Raw genomic sequence first — 18,024 nt, forward strand, 5'->3', positions numbered from 1 at the left:
CCTATTTATAACCCGCAAAATGGTGGCCTACTTGCGGATTTAAGAACGCAATCGCATACGTAATTTATTTTTTCCTCATTTCCCCTCTAATTTCGATTACAAAATATTTTTCTCATTTCCAAAAATACGATGTAGCAAACGTCATTTACGATTACATTTTACTGTATAGAATTTAATACGAACAGATCAATTTACGAATGTTAATGAAATTCCGTTATGATAATTAAAAAACCTTCGAATAATTTCAAGACGAAATGTGAGTTGCGGAGAAATTACAGACTGAACTTAAAATCTTCAAGAATTTGGATTAATTGTAAAGTAAAATAAATAATGAAATACAGATAGTTTTAAAAGTTTCTCTCTTCTTTTTTTTTATTATTGCTCGAGGACTAAATTCAGTCACGATGAATTGATGAATTCCAGGATGCTTTCCTCTGTATGACTGCACATACACATCACGCATGGAAAAACCTCGAGGGAGAGGGTACGAGTGAGCTGTACTTTTTCACACATGTTCAGGTGGGTATATTTCAGCCACCGAAGCTTCTATAGTAAAGGTAAAATGTAGCTTCTCTCTGCATGTCGATACCTTCTGTTCTGGGAGAGTTCCAACTGGAGAAAAAAAAAAAATCTAGCGCCCTAGGGCTTATGCAAATATAGTACCAGTACATCACAATCTGACGAAAACTATATTTGGTTGGATAAAGTCTTTTGAATTAATTAGCAGCTTTTCGGGAGGGAGTGTAAATATTATTACGCTCCTTTCGTAAAAATTCGGACGATTCGCCTTTAAAAGCTGCAGACGAAAAACAATTTGAATTTAAACAATAAAAAATCGATAATAAAGGAACAGAAAAAAAAATCATTCCCAGCATCACGAAATTATAAATTATTAATATAAATATAATTGTAAAAGTATAAATATATAATATATAAATATCAAAGTGCACAGTTAAAAATTATGTATCGCGTCACATATATATTACCATTTTTTTATATTCCACGCCGATATATAACCAAAATTATGATTGACGGGAAAAACTATATAACGTTCTTGCGTTTTTTTAACATTAAAAAAAAGTAAAAAAATCGATTAATTATTTACTGCAGCGTAGAGTAATGCAGCGAAAAGAATAAAATCTTTGCATTAACCGATAGTTGTCGTACGGATTTAATAAGAAAGACTGGACTATTAAATTGAAGAGAAAAAAGTAAAACGCGCGCGAATAAACGAGAACAAAGTGTAGACTCTGTGATGTCAAGTACAAAGGTGGAAGGAGGGGTAATAAAAGAGGGGAAAAAACCTGGGGATAAGGATGAATGGCAGACGCCAGCGTCAAGAATAATACTTCAGGACCATTCTTCCACTCTGCTCTCGAGTGAAGAGGGAGTAGAGGAGCTTCGCCAAATAGAAAGACTTCTGGTGTGTAATCTAACTGTTGAGAAAATCTCATGGGTTTCTGCCTTTCAAACGTCTGCGAGTCGACAATGTCCATTATAAATTGGACTGCCGTGAGGGATTCCATTAGTGCTTGAGACTTGATCAGAATTAGCTCAATGGACAATAAATAAAATAGCATTTCAAATTGAGTTTGCGCATTCATTGGCAGGAGAGATTTCGAATTCCCGGGAGTAGATCAGCCTCTTCGAGGCGTAATGCAATATTGATGGTCTCAGTAGTACAGTATTTACGCGAGTCAGACGGTAATGTCTCCCTCTCTCTCTCTCTTGTATCTGTGCGATAAATTGACACCCTCAGGATATCTAAGGATCTTTCGCCATTTTCTGTACGCAATTTTTTCGATTATCCATTACCAAAATTCATAAGGATATTCCGAATCGTTTATCTTCCACTGAAAATCGTTTTCCCGATTTCTAGTGGGATGTGGGGGCTGTCATTTCAACTCTGCAGTGAGTTAACTTTTTTTTCTGGCTTCGTTGGTTTACAATTTCATCATTTAAATTCAATTCCATTCCTCTAGGTTTCGCAAATCTCACCGAAATTAATTTTATCTGCCATTTCGAGGGGAATTTCACTCCAGAGTGCAAGTCTAAATTGGATTTCTTCGGTAAAACATGGATTCATTTTATTAAGTGGAAGATATGATTTATACTGATCTGGGGCTGTGATGGATATTTTTTTATCTTACTATGTTTTGTTATTATTTACGAGCCAAATAAAATATTGGAAGACTACAATGGAAACTCCAAGTCAAAAATTTCATATTTCTAATAATTTCAAACTGACATTAAATGTTCTACAGAATTTTTCCATCGCAAAACCGTGAAAATGTGGAAAATTCCGGCGATAATTTCCCAGAGTTGTCAATCTGCTGGCAATTAAACTGTCTTTGATGTTGAATTTTCACGATGAATGTAATAATTCAAGATTTCAACGAAAACTCAATTATCATTCAACACAAATTCAAACCCAATTTTCTTAAATTTTCATGATAAACAACAAATTCACTGATGGTTTCTACTTAAAATTCAATCCAAGCTCGCATAATTGGAAAATGAGATAACTTTGGGGCGGAAAATCCAAGAAATCGCTAAGAAGCATTAATAGTAGATATTTAAAATAAATAAATAGATCTCATTGAAAATAGAATGTATATTGTATGTATATTGAGATCGGAATGCTTTTGAGTTTGAAGCGTGACGAACGAGAATTTTCCTGAGAATCACGGGATTCTCGTCAGCGCTAATTCGTCAATTCCGGTGGGATATGACTTGGGACTTGCATTCATACACAAAGCATAGTAAAGTTGCCCGGTAATATCCGCTTAAGGAATCTGGTGCAGTGGCTTTGATGTGCACTGACGTTATAACGGGTCGATTTTCAACCGAGCGCAAGGCCAGCGGAGATGTATGTCACGAACAGTTTAGTGTATGGCTTTTTGCGGTGCAATTGCATAAAAAGACATTTCCCCCCTTCCCGCTAAAAATACCATCATTACACCAATGCCTGACGAAGCGTACGGTTCGATCACTGAATTTAAGGAGCCATTGCCAATATCTTCTTATTTTTTCATTGTTTTACAAATTTTTGAGAAAGGCTTTTGATAAAATGGATAGGATTAAAATATATCATTTTTAAGGATTATTATTATTGTTATTATTATTATTATTATTATTGAATATTTCAGGAAAATTCATAACCCAATTAGTGGATATCCGATATTATCGCGCTCTCATGAATTTAATGTATTCGATTAATGATATTTATAGAATTCATTTATAACACGAGAAAATATGAGATAATCTCATAATTGAAAAAAAAGATGTTTATCGGAAAAAGTGAAAAAAAAATGAGTACAAGATAATATTGTAGCCCCAATTAATCGAAAATTCAGAAACATATTTACCCGAATATGTCCTATTTTTACTGATGTCTATGGAATAAATTATAAATCAATGTGACAATAAAAAAAGAGGGGACTAAGGGAAATTCTTGGACTTATTGAACTCCGTATTTCTATCGGAATAATAATGACGCAAATGACGCATGATCAGTTACAAAGACCCGGCGGAACCGATGGAGTAATTTCCCTTCCATCAACAAGTTTCCAATGCAGATGGTATATCTCCCACATTAGTTTCGCAAACTAGAAGTTTAAACGATATTCACAAAGTTAACGAGTGTCACACCTAATGCAAAAAAACTATACCCAACGGCAAGCAGTAAATAATTTTACTCAGTTTTCCGGTAATAATTCCCGAATAATCTCCACTACAATGAGACAAAAAAAATATTCTGGTTGATTAATTGACTTCTCCCAGAGAAATTCACTTGCTCTCAGTATATATATCAGAGAAATTACACTGAAATGTATGGATTTTCCTGTCGTTAATCAATTTACTGAGTAAATCAGAAGATAATTATGTTTTGTAGCCCATATTGCATGATTAGTATAAACGTCGGAGGGTAAATTTTATTGGAAATTTCTCTTCGTGCAGAAAACTATTATCATTGACCAATTACGCAAATTTTCAGAGTTGGTTCTGTTAATATATTTTTTTTTCCTTGTGTATACTCGTAATTCTTACAATCGATTTCTCTGGTGGAAATGGGGAGGCGGCCAAATGGGCGGTCGATGTTAAAGGTGTAGACGTTTTTCAAAATCACTGAAAGCATGCTATGCTACCGCCCCCGATAACAACACCGGATTTTTCTACCATCATTATCTTGACCTGCTGGTTCCTGCTGGTGCATAATATTATCTCGGCTGGTTCTACCACACATTTCTACTATCACCACAGGTGAAAACCCACTTTATATGGAGATAACAGTTATTTCCATGCCATAAATATTTTACGAGATACAGACAAAAATATATTCACATTCTTTCTCCAGAAAAAAATTCAAACAAATTTCCACCTGAAAATTTACTTCAATAATCAGTTCAAAAGAAATTCATTATCAAAAAAAAATTCAAATTTGTTTTCCCTGTGTTGGAGGTATCTGTATTTTTTTTTTCAATTGTTGTAGATGATGTAAAAGGATGAAGAAACTGCCGAATGCGTTGAGAAAGCATGAGCTAGTTCCCTCATGTATCTCGTTTCATGCCCTGAATTAAACACCGACCATTCCATTAATTCTTCACCAAACTTTTCCACTAGAGAATTCCAAGCTTGTACTAGTACCTTTAACGAGACGGATCGATCAACCATGGAAATGCCTTCCATCCGCTCTGCCCTCTTGAATGCCAACCAACAATCCTCGTTGCACAATTACCCGATGCAATGTGCAAAATTATTCACTCGACATAAATTTTACCCTTGAACAGTTACAAATTTCATTACGAATGATTCATCCCTTGGAGTTAGAGCCGATATAAAACCTTTTGATCGACAAATTCTCGAAATATTCTCTCGCCTTCATTTCACCGTGGGATATGGAAGTGGAACTATATTGGAGAGTGCCACAAGCGTGCAGAAACGTTCGCAACCCGTTCGAGCGGAAATTGGGGGTGAGTTTTAAAGGGTACACCGTTGAAATTTATCGGCGAAGCGTGACGAGAAAAGCCGATCGTATCGGTGCGATTGTGTGGTCGCACTGTGTTTCACCAATACTGTCATGATAATAATAATGATCCCAGCGATTACACTCGGACAGAAGTATTTACCGGTAAAAATCCCACCATTCACACAGAATCGGTGAGGAATCCCAACAATCAGCGAGCTTCTGCATTCTGCATTTTTAAAACTTCATGTACCTATTTCGCATCGCATTTTACCCATTCTTGTATGAATTTTCCCCGTTGATTTCGGGAAATTGTGAGTATTGCGATTCAATTGGGATAAATCAACAGAATTGTGAATTTATGTTCCAGTTTTACCTGAAAATTAACAGAAATTATGTTATCCCCTTTTAAAAAAAAATATTCGCCTGTCAATTTAAAAGAAAATCAGAAACTCTGATAACAAATTTTATTCTCACACTGAGAGAAAAAACTCTTCCAACGAGATGAGATTGTTGTCCCGCGAGAATTTTCAAGTCCTCACGAGACTAGAAATGATGTGCTCCCCATAAATTCGCATAGTTTACACGGTATCAGGAATTCCCCTTTTTCGCGACTTCTATTACAATATCAGTTGGCGACACACTTGGATTGTTGATAAAAGCAGTGATTCTTGATAATGCAGCGGTCGAAAGAACAATTCCTCAATAGAGAAGATAATAAACCAGATTTGCAAACGGAAGAATAAAATGGACTGCCAGGAATTATTTGGAGTCAGTTACACTCTGGAAATAATACGTCATCCGGTTTATTATGCATGAATAACAGTCTCGGCTTTCTAAACTTTTGGACGGTGTGTTTTGACGCACAAAAGTCATCTGCATAAATTGCAGGAAAGCCACTGAGTACAAATTGGTTGAACATATTAGTCCGAGAGGGAATTGTTGTCCCTGGCGTGTGTTGACCCGTTCCACTGGTGAGATTTCACTGGAGGTATGTTAAATGATGATACACCGACGTCATTTTACTTTTCAAACCTTCACTCTGCCATCAGGAAGATACAGTCCAACCCTTATTCATCATTCTGGTATGTGACACTGCTTGACCCACATGTCGAGGTCATGTCCCTCATTACATGTACCTCTTGTGCTATCTCTGCATGCAGCAATTGCTCCAGTCAGAACAATGCACCACTCAAGGCGACTCTCGTTATGTCCAAGCACCTTAAAATTATTCGACACCAATGTGAATAGTGGCCAACACCCAATCATAAGCTATTTAAAATTCATTATTTTTTTGTTAATTTCAGGGAGAATTCGGGGCATTTCTGCCGGTTTCCATGGCTCGGAAATTTTAGGATACCGCTTTTAATGTCATTAGTTCAATTTGTGAATTGGAATATTCAGTGGTTATTTCGATAAATATAATTAATTATTATCGTAATAATAGTTAAACTAACAATTTAAGGAATTCTCTGTTTCATGTTAATTGAAATTCTGGAATTTCCCTGAATTTCGTGGTTCAATATCACAATACCACAATTAATTATTTTTGAGTAAATTTCTGGGGGATTCTAGTGAATCTTCAGTGAAACTTTGAACTCCTTAAATTTTTAATGAAAAGTTATGTTTTACGGGAAATTAATTACGGTCGCTGGACAGTATAAAAATTGCGGTTTTAGATTCAAGTCAGAGGTCATTACTCGGGCCATGTGAAAAAAAACTCGAGTTTGTAAACAGGAAATGATTCTTCTAGGTAATAAATATTTGAGAAAAATAAAGTTTTTAGTGAGTGTAACGATGGTGCGACTGAACTCATATTTGGCAGTTAAAAAATTATGAACATCAGCATCGCGAGCCAGAGAGTGGACAAATATGATATGGATAACTTCCATGAATATGTAAAACCACGCGTCTCATGCAAATTCCCGAGCTAATAGGGTAATTTGCTGAGTCGAATGTTTTCAATTGCCCCCCCGATGGGGTTTGCATCCATCTGAGATTTTCCTACTCTATAAAATACGAGGGAGCTGCAATAACGACGATAAGATTGCATATCCGAAAATCTACTTCACCGCAGATGTATGTTATAGTCCCGGTGTTATCGGTATTACTATTTTATGGTTTCTCTACTATATTCTATTCATAAAATACAGGGTAGCAGCTCCAGGCTACTCACTCTATTCTAGAGGAAAGTTATACGTATTCCAATCCCGGAAACCAACTAACATCGCACTCATGGTATTCTATATTCTCCAACTTTTCGTGCATGGCCCTACACATTCTAGGCCGACGAAAGAGCCTTCAAGTGGTATCGAGCGAGCTAAATGTGAATGCCAAAGCCCAATGCTCGATATCGGAAATTGTAAGAATTTTCACTTAATGTATCCACTGTAGTCCTCTATTTCGCATTTGTGAATTAAATTGAGGACAGGGAAGAAAATTCTAGACTTCATCAACTTATGAGTAAATTAATTCCGCTAAGAGTATCACTTGGCCCCGCAAATGGCCGGTATGATTTATTTTTAAATTTAAAATGAGGAAATGGAAAAAATTTCGATATTGGCGAGGTAACGATGCACCACTCGGACGAATTGAAAAGTTGCACATTGATATTTTTGTGTCCCAACGGTCGTCAGAGGAATCCTCGTATTCACGACACGTAACGAGTCAGTTTTAGTCAGAGAACTCCACAAGTTTCGATACGTGTTGAATTTCCAGAGCAATCGAACAGCCATGGCTTATACAGCAAATCCTGAAGAGCTGGCTGCGCGAGATAAACCGCACCAACAGCAGCTAAACTTCATGTCTCACCAACACAATATTCTAATGGCTCTGAAATATCACTGACAAACCCACTAATGTATTATTAATCCTCCATCCATTTGAAAATATATGAAATATTAATATGCCGTTAAAAAAAATAATAATAATTGAGTAATCAAAATATTCTTTTAGAAATTGCAAATTCAATAAATGATTAATGGATCCCTCCGTCCATCGCATAAATATATATATATATATATATATGTATATATGATGAATAGTCCTATTGAATAATAAAAATGATCATTGAATAATCATAATATTTTTTGATAGATATTTTCGTGCGCATCGGCTGTTGAGTGTTTATTTAATTATCTGTTAAAATTTAATAGTGGATTTTGAGGGGACATGAATTATTGGGCCTGATGTGATTATTTGACTCTCGAAATAGACGAATCAATATCCGATACTTTCGGAATATACAGGATTCAAAATTCATGTTCTTTCGTCGTGAAGAATAACAAATCTCGAGGTCTCTCGATTATTTCCCCGAGGAATTGATGTCAGGGATTGAAATGATTTTGAATCTCGGAGTAGAAGGGTAAATATTTTGATCCACTCCGGAGTTATTTTCCTGAAAAGACCGCGGAATATTGACGCCTATCAATTACAAAAATTTGTAATGGAAGAATTCAATGAAAATATTTGATTTCTGATTTCTCTGGGAATTCAGTGAATCTCAAGAATTTCTCGACTTATTTCAATTTTCAATCTAGCATAAATATTAACTATCAAATTACATCGAATTGTCAGGGAAATCTGTCCTCAAAATCGGATATATCCACAAGAATTTTCTGATTTTTCTCTTGAGTTCCCGAGAGAAGTGAAAGCAAAGTCTCCATTTCTATCAGATCATTTCCCAAAACTCTGATTTTTTAATAATCCGTTCTCGATATTAATCCCCAAATTTCCAGAATGTCCCACGAAACATGCGCATAAAATTTTCTAAAAGCCCAGATAAGAGATAACGATGCAAATGAATTAAAAAACTAACCAAGAATTTTCTCAGCTGCAGCTCTAAAATTATCCTAAACTACATTTAATTCCATAACATTACTTGGTAAACTTCGAGCTATAAATTCTCGGTCAAGGACGTAAATTTAAATATAACTTCGTCATAAACTCGACCATTTATAACCCCTTTTCCAAGTGTTGCACTGAGTGCAGCCTCGAGTGGCTATAACCCCCGCGGTACGATGTAAACACGCGAGGGACTGCAATTGTGTCACACATAGTCACTGAATTCCTAGATACTTTGCAATTCCACGTCGATACCCTTGAGGCACTCCATCAACTCGTACAGTAAGAAAATAAGGGAGACATTCCACTCACGAGAAAAAAAAAATAAAGGATCAGCTGCAACTCTAGTCGCAACTCTCCTTTGAAGTCCAGGACAAAAAGAATCAAAATAAATTTGAATGGTGAGAATTTTCCATTGACCCTCCCCATTTCATTTCCTTCCATTCAAACTGAATACATTACACATTCCATTATTTCGTGTATTTTATTTGATATTCGTTATTTAATTCCCGATATAAATAATTACTCATAATTATTGCTGTCAAGTAAATTTACTAATCACAAGTAGATTGTTTTTATATCCTAGAATTTGTTATTTGTAATTTTCATGAATCACTAAAATTTATTAATAAATTTCATTGATTCATTGTAATTATAATTAATTAAAAGAATAAATTTTCGGACTCTTTCTATTGCTTATCATCATCATGGAAATACTGAGCATGAATCATGCCCGTGACGAGCAATGTCGAATTAAAAAAATGAATTTAATAATTAATTCGATAAACTTCATCAAGTGAAATTAATTCAACTTCAATGGAAATTCAGCGATTAAATTAACGAAATTCATTAATGAAAAGAAGATTATATTTCGAGAAAATTCAAGTAATCGATTGATAAGGGTGCCCTGCAGTCATCTATAGTAAAAATTCACGTTTTTTAAATTTTTTGGTAAAATTTCGATGGAATGATACACAAAAATATAACATTCTTCCTGTTTCTCATAATTAAATGACTCACGAAGTCTCAAGGTGGTACAAAAATTGTTCAGCATTTTTTTCAAAACTTTAAAAAAGAATCCCAAGACTAGAGAAAATGAATGAAAATGACGACACAACACAAAACTTGGAAAAATACTGACAAAACGCTAAAAACGTTACATTTTTTTATATGAACTCCATCGATAATCTGCCAAAAGCCGTGAATTTTGACAGCAGATGAAAGAACATCCTTAATTTTGAGGATTTTTTTTCAATCCTTATTTTTTCCTCTGTATAGGAACACCAGGGTTAATGCTCGAGCAGCAATAACCAATAGTGGAGGTCAGTGTTGAGGATTTAGCACATAGTGTAATGGTACATTGGTAGGATTGGATTATCATTGGTATCAGTGGGTGTAGGACGTGGGGCGCACGACCCCGGGCGGTACGACGCGGCAAGTAGGGAGAGTCCGCGAGGAGTCAGCCGACGATTGCCAGTCTAGCGTTAGCGCGCGACCTGACACCATCCTCCAGATGGTCATTCCTCAAAACAACTTTTACAATGTTCCACGTTACATATCAAATCTACACCACAAACATGCGGACCACACTAAAGATACAGCATTCATACTATCAAAAATAAATACCGCTGCCACCGCTGCCATCGCTGTCACCGCTACCACCGCTGCCACCGCTGTTACTCCTTCAATTAACCAAAAAAATTAATAAATAAACACAATCATCAATTGTCATTAACCATTCAATTCTCCAGCACAACGCAGAACATTGAAATAATATAGGATAATGTGGGATCATTAGACCATCAATTAACCAAAAATAAATAAATATTTAATCATCAATTATGATTATCGATTGCATTCGACTGAATGTAAAACGTTGAAATAATATGGGATAATGTGGGATCATTGGGTGATCGAGAGTGTCAATGCATTATTATTGAATTAGAATATCAGTGAGGAAAAATCAGAGTTGATTCAGCGGTATTCAATATATTTTTCATCCTGTTGCGAAATTATGAAGTGATGTGACAGCACAAATCGAAGAGCCAATCAGTACACGTGCCAGTGGATCGATCATCCCGTGACAGCATCGATCTCCAGGTATCGAAAAATATTTTTGTTTACTGGAATAATAGGTGTGTTTGTCAATCGAGAATTTTTTTCCATCACTTTTCGACGTTTCGCCACACGAATTGACGTCAGGCTAAAACCGAATTGTATGAATGGCTGTGATTTCATGCATAGAAATAAAAATGTATTTTTCCACATTTGTTATAGTGGAGGGTCTCTTTGAAATCGCTGAGGGATTTATTCCAGTTATAAAAGTAGAAATATGGATAAAACGTGGACAGAATGCACCATTCACATTGCACTGTTATCCTAGTGGTTTTTACATTCTATTTTATCCTTTCATTTTTATTCCCCTGTGGTGATTTGATACGACACGCCGGAATGCAAAAAAGATTGTAATGGGATAAGGCTTGCATATAGAATAAATCTCAAATGTCTGGAGTTGTCGTTATTTATCAGCCAAATAATCCAATAATTTTCGATTAATTATTCAAATTCAATTATATAGCGAGATCAGAGTAATTCCATCACGATTCCCTCGTCAATTGCTTTAATTTTCTCTCATAATTCTAGCCTTCACTTATCATCTCGTGTCTCCTAATTGCTGAGTTACTCTATTGCGATCCAATTAAAATGATATGCGCTAATGAACGAGACGAGTATTATCGCACTGCCTCTCAATAATGAGGCTCGACTCAACTGTCACTTGTTTTTCATATTTTTTTTAGTAACGCGCATGAAAAAAAGTGCAAGAGGGCTCAATAAAGGGGATAAAAGCGGAGGAATTATTTTCCTCGTCGGCGATGGCTATTACCATTTTATCGGTGCCTGATTTGCAGGGCTACTCTCACATGAACAAAGTAAAAAAGCGGATGCTTTCCTCGGGGCATCGGTGCAAGGTTCAGTGCATGTCCAGTAGAAAAGCGCTGGAATGGTAAATGCATTTTTTTCGAGACCGATTTTAGCCAATATCTAGGAATTGAGGCAACCCAGCGATATTGTTGAATAAACATTTTTTGTGGAGAATGATGAGAGCTACATAAAAGGTTCTCATGAAAATATCACTATTTCCCTCTAGTTCTAAGATATTCTCTGAAAACTGGCCGTGCAAAAAATGCACTTACTCCAGTTTTCGTCTTCAGAATAAAGTTGCGGCGTTTTATGTGTACGGAGAATAATTGTTTCAATCATTCTGGTACTAGTGTCAGAAAAACTAGAATCCGATAGGAATATTCACTTTAATGCCCATTAAAGTTTATAATTAAATTGCAAAAAAATACACAATTTGGGCATTTTGTTCGGTCGATATGAGATAAATCTACTCCGAGTAAAAAACCAGTCAATTCAATATACATTATCAACTTATGTATTTATATGATGGTTCATATATTATTATCAATATTCATTTCGATATTCAGTGAATTCCAAAATTTATCTCGGTTCATCCTTTCGCCTTCTGTTTTTTTGAGGATTTGAATTATTCAGTTCTTCTCGATATCTCGTTAGACCTAATTTTCATGATGCTAGAATGGTAAAAAATTCTAGAGAGGTTAAAATGAAAATTGATCGGGTCAGAGAGAAGTTAATTAAGTTGGTAGAGATGGAGATATGGGTATTGGCGGTGATTTAATTGGATAATTCCCAGTCGGGAGGCCAAACTCGTTCAGCTTGGGATATCCAACTATTGTTTTCTCTTCCATTTTTATCTCAATGAAAAAAATCAGACTGAAATTAGAGGCACTGAAATAAAGTCCATCTCGGCGATGAGATATACATGAACATCTGATTAAAAAAGGAGTTCACAACTAAGATTGGCACTGCACGAGTTCTCTTATCAGGATTTCGGAAAATTCATACAGTTGCTGAAATATTATTCATTCGTTCGATAGTGTATATTCAAATATTTCTGGTGAATTTTTAACGCGTTCAATCAAATGGCTCCCGACGGCTTTGTTAATTAACGAATCGGTAGCGAAAAGGTAGAGCAGAAATTGACTCGAACTACTGCTGAATAATTAATCGTATCCAACACGAATGCGGGGGAGAGTTCAGAGTTATTCGGAAGTTTCAAATAAAAGGAATTGAAAAATTTTACAATCCTGAATTCACATGAAATTTATCTCTACGACTTTACTTACGAATCTCGTAATTTCTTCAATTCAATCAAATTCTAATTTCCAGATTCCGAAGATAAAGAAAGTGAAGAAAAATATAGGAATAGTAATATGTAGTATAATTTTTATGAAAGTAATATAATTTCGTGAAAATTGTGTATTTTATTGAATTTTTAAGATAAATGTAAGCTTTTGTGAATGTAATCTCAAATTAAATTAAACTTCCCAACATTGAGAATTCCGGTGCGACTGTTCCTGAAAATTAAATAAATTCCTAACAGTGTAAATCATGAATGTGTGTCGCGTGCTACGTGTTCCCGTAGGGCATTTCACTCACATGTCCGTAAAAATTCCGAAAAAAAACTCAGCACATCCATTAAAAAATTCTATTGAATTTGTACAGTTTATATTGGCCATTCCATGGGTTTCTCCGATTTTATTGAAAAATTCCACGACTTTTCGGAGCGTTCGTTCAATAAAAACCTTCACTCAAAAATATTTTAAAGAAAAAACTAGAGACTTCCGAATTTCAAAACGTAATTTAAGAAATCGTTAAAACTCTAATCCGCGCGCACTTTTCCTAGAAAATCCTATTAATTCAAAATGCAGTACAAGTTATTACTGAATATTCGCGTATTAATTGACAATTCAGTGGAATCTGGGGTTGAACTAAATTCCTTTAAATACCAAAACTGTCGATGGATTAAACATTTTTGGAACCAGTGTGCGCGAATTTTCGTAAAATCTCGGTAAATAGCGGAGTCCGGAACAATAAATGCCCCTAGTTCATCTACATTCACCAAATCCCATCAATTCTATAGAAAATATTCAATTGAAAATGATCTGCTATCTCGTTACCCACTCCCACAATGTAAATAGAGTACATCAACAAATTTCAATTTCCGCACGTCATCATCAGCATCAGTTGATATTCCCCCAAAATGATCCCTTCATAATCGAATCCCGTCGATGCGTAAAATCCATAATAGGGGTCAACATGATCGTGCGTATTGTGCAAAAAGAGGAGTGAAGCACTCGGTGCTGTGGTAATTGTTGAAATTCCGCAGTACCCCATTCCATCATCCTTTTGTCATGTACATTTTCTTTTCATCCATTCCGTCCAGTTTCAGTTAGCCCCCAAATCGTGATGCATACGATGCACAATTAGGTAACACAATATTTGCACTCTCCACAATAGCTCGACAGCTTGATGCTTCATGCTAGACGATAGGTCCTCCACCACCACGTGATGATGCTGATGGTGATGAATGCAGTCCTTTCAGTCTGGCTGAATAAATAGAGATTGATTGGCGAATTATTTGCACGGAGGGGCGCGGATTTCATTCAGCCATTCATGCAAATGTTGCTTTGTAATGTATCCAATTGTTGTATATCCTGAGTGCCATTTTTTTTAGAAAAAATCAACTCATCCGGTGGTCAGACAGATATATTCATAATTAGTTATTGAACTGTTATTATTACTATAATAATTTAATTTAATAAATGATTTTTTATAAAATTTTTATAAAATTTTTTATAAATGTCAACTCTATGTGATCATAAATTTTCCGGATAGATTTAACTATCGGAATTATCATTGGAAATTTTATGAAATTTCCGGGATAAATTAGGAACTTTATGAACAATTTCATTCTGCAATTGAATTCCAATTCCGAATATTTAAAATCCCAGCGGATATAGTCCGTAAAATCTCAAAAAAACTCCTAACAGTGTAGAGGAAGTGTCAAAACTAGTAATTGGATTACTTCGGCGTCAGTAACCCTCTGTTGATTCGATTTAATCTCGGGGAGGATATAATGGAATAATCCGCAGGAATAGTCTAGGGAGAGGATTAATAGACCGATCAGACTTTCGATAACTGAATCATAAAATTCCGGTGAATTCCCTACACCCCGAAAAACATAATCCATAAAACCTGAGAGAGCCTCACAGATAGTCCCCAATTAATAAAAAAAAGTATTAAATAATAATGACACATCCTCAAGGATTTTTTTATCCCCCAAGGATTGAAGTACAAAAAATTGAGTGCAGGGAAAGCAGAAAATGGACTGGTCACTATAAGGAAGGCATCAAGGATTTTTTTTCCTCTACTTGGCTGCCTTGGAGGTGCACATGAAAAGAGGGAAATGAGCTGTCAATTGAATACGCAACGAACCCCATTGTACAATCTCCGGTGATGAAACTTGTGTAGTTGTTTTTTGTACGTTTTATTCTTCTATAAACAGGAGCAAGTGAGATCGGTTGAACGATGTGCACTTAGTGTGATTGGTCCGGGTTGAAGTAAACCCCGAAAACGGGAAGTTTCCTTTCCTCTTTCTGTTGAAACGTCTATCTGTTTGACTGTTTGCAGTGAAACTGCATGTTCCACTCTCGCTCTTCCGTGTGTTACTGCTGTCCTGAAAGGAACTAATGATTTGTAAGGGACACAATTGAACGTTTACAATTATTATAATCTAGTCGAACGAGGAGATTATCTCTGAATATCCCAATGATTTATTCAAATCGTTGTGTAATCTATAGTATACAATCTAGGAAAGCCAATGGAATTCAAACGATATACAGATATTAGCTTAAACCAGGATTATCGATGCAGAACCGGGAATAGTGAAGCGGGTCAGGTTTATGGATGAACCAGCTGTAATTCTGGATCCAGCATCCGCGGTGTATACGGTCATGGTATCCGGTATGTTCATCCATGCGGAGAAGTCAGCCAGCATAGTGCCGAGATTGAAACTAATGAGGAGAACAATTGGATTTCGTCCTGGTATTCGTCTGACCACCCCCAGTACACTCTGGACAACGATAATTTGGGTTGATCCATCCTTAATTACTGGATTTTTCTTCAATTGCACCAGCTTCTTGAAGATGTTGTAGTGGGAAGTTGGCACTCTCTTCTGAGCCTCGAGATTGAGCGTCTTGTAATTAGAGTGAACTGGCAACCAAGTTTTGTTGCTGGTTGAGAAACCAGCACTAGTGGTATTGTCCCATTGGAATGGAGTTCGCGCTGGATCTCTCGAGTAGATTGTGTACCTGTCAGGTCCGGCGTTGCATCCAGCAGGGTCTACTGTCTCTGCGTATGACAATGGTCGATTCTCCATACCGATCTCATCCCCATTGTAGATGACACCAACACCAGGTAACACCGCAGCTATCATCGATAACCAGTCTGACCGTCTCACACCAAATCTCCATGATATTCGGTTCTGATCGTGATTACCCACTACCCAGTTGGCTGTTTCACCTGGCGGTATGGCGTTCAGGTACTTGTCCATCGTACGTTTGAAGTCCAATGCTGTCGAACGGTTGCTCAAATCGCCCATGAACATGAAGTTGAAAGGAATGTTAGACCCGTATGAGTAAAATTTCACCAAATGCTGGAGATCGGTGTAAGCCTCCGTCAAGAATAATTTTTTTGTCCCATTAGTCTCATCGAGCACGTCCCGCCACGTCTTCAACACGTCGTACGTCTCATTCTGATTGTACGTGTAAATGTGCTCAAGGCTATTTGGATCAGTATCTGGCAATCCTGTATTGGGTTTTCTTGGCTCGTCGAAAAATCTACTGTCCTCTACTAAACTGGGAATAGTATCGATTCTGAAGCCATCCAGTCCAAGCTTCAACCAAAATCTCAAGACATTTTTCATCTCCTCACAGAGTGCGGGATCTCTGTAGTTGAGGTCTGGTTGTCCAACTGCGAACTGATGAAGATAATACTGCTTACGCTGCTCATTCCACTGCCAAGCTGATCCTTGAAAACCACTCAGCCAATTATTGGGTGGCTTTCTCGTACCATTCACTATCTTAGCGTCTCTCCAAACGTAATAATTATCGTACGGTTTAATTCTCTGAATACTCCTCAAAAACCAGACATGCTTATCAGATGTGTGATTGGGAACGAAATCTAAGAGCAATTTGAGGCCCAAACTCTTTGCCTTTGCAGCGAGTCGCGTAAAATCGGTAAGATTTCCGAAGATCGGATCGATTTCAGTGAAATTAGCAATATCGTACCCAAAATCGACCATCGGACTCGTATAAATCGGTGAAATCCATAATCCCCTGACACCGATATCTACCAGATGCTCCAATTTACTGGTGATACCGTTCAAATCGCCAACTCCATCTCCATTGCTGTCTTTAAAACTCCTGGGGTAGATTTGATAGATGAAGCTGTCTCTCCACCATTCCTCCGACTTGTTCGGCGCTCCATAGGAGACTGACACTTGACAGGCAAGACACAAGAGTATCGAAACCCACAACATTCTGTCAACCACTAACACTTTACCACGGGAAATCGACTTTTAACATCGGTTTATCTCCGTTGACAGAAAAATTAATATTACTATCGACGGTATCAGCATTTGCACTTGTTACGATATTATCGTTATCGTGCTGATAATCTTAATCATTATTTGAGTTTTCTCTGGGAGTCCTGAGAGAAATTCGCTCCGATAAAAAAAAAGGAGTTGACATGATGTCAACAGATAATCGATGTATCGAAAAAATCGTAGGAAAATTTCACAAAGAGTAGGAATTCATAATTTTCTGGGAATATCACTGAATAATGGAATTTTCCATCACGAACAATTGATAAGCCTGAGATTTTTCTGCCGAACGATTTTTTTCTTTCTCGCTTGACGTTTTTCTCGATGCCCGGACGGAGAGCGACTCATTAATTAATACATCAAAGTCAAAGTAATTATGCGAGAAAAGAGGAGTAATGAATTTAGAGGAAATTCATGTTTTTCAATCGAGATTCTGTTTTAAATTCATATTTTTCCATTAAAACAATTCAACTGACGCTCGGATTCCGCCGTTATTAATGTTCTCTATTTAATTCCGGAACAACGTTACATGTAATCAGCAGTGACAGTAAAATACTTTCTCTCGATTGTTATTCCCAGTTGACATATATGAAACATAATTTAGAGTCGAGGCAAGAACGATCCCCCTCCCCCTTCCTCAGGGATTTCAATTATTAAAATTATTACGGTTCAGTAATTATCATGGAGA

The 18,024-nt window shown here is 36.5% G+C and overlaps 1 protein-coding gene and 1 pseudogene across 1 annotated transcript in view; one reads left to right on the plus strand and one right to left on the minus strand.

Moving 5' to 3' along the window:
- Positions 1-10,682: 10,682 nt before the first annotated feature.
- Positions 10,683-18,024, plus strand: part of LOC105265823 (chaoptin) — a 33,589-nt gene continuing 26,247 nt past the window's right edge. The window contains exon 1 of the mRNA XM_011303565.1: positions 10,683-10,909. The gene's annotated coding sequence lies outside the window, so the exon portion shown is untranslated. The remainder of the gene's footprint in view (positions 10,910-18,024) is intronic.
- On the minus strand, positions 15,485-17,938 carry LOC105265822 (alpha-glucosidase pseudogene; annotated as a pseudogene).

The sequence above is a fragment of the Fopius arisanus genome, unplaced genomic scaffold (genome assembly GCF_000806365.1).
Source record: "Fopius arisanus strain USDA-PBARC FA_bdor unplaced genomic scaffold, ASM80636v1 scaffold00032, whole genome shotgun sequence".
NCBI classification, from domain to species: Eukaryota; Metazoa; Arthropoda; class Insecta; order Hymenoptera; family Braconidae; genus Fopius; species Fopius arisanus.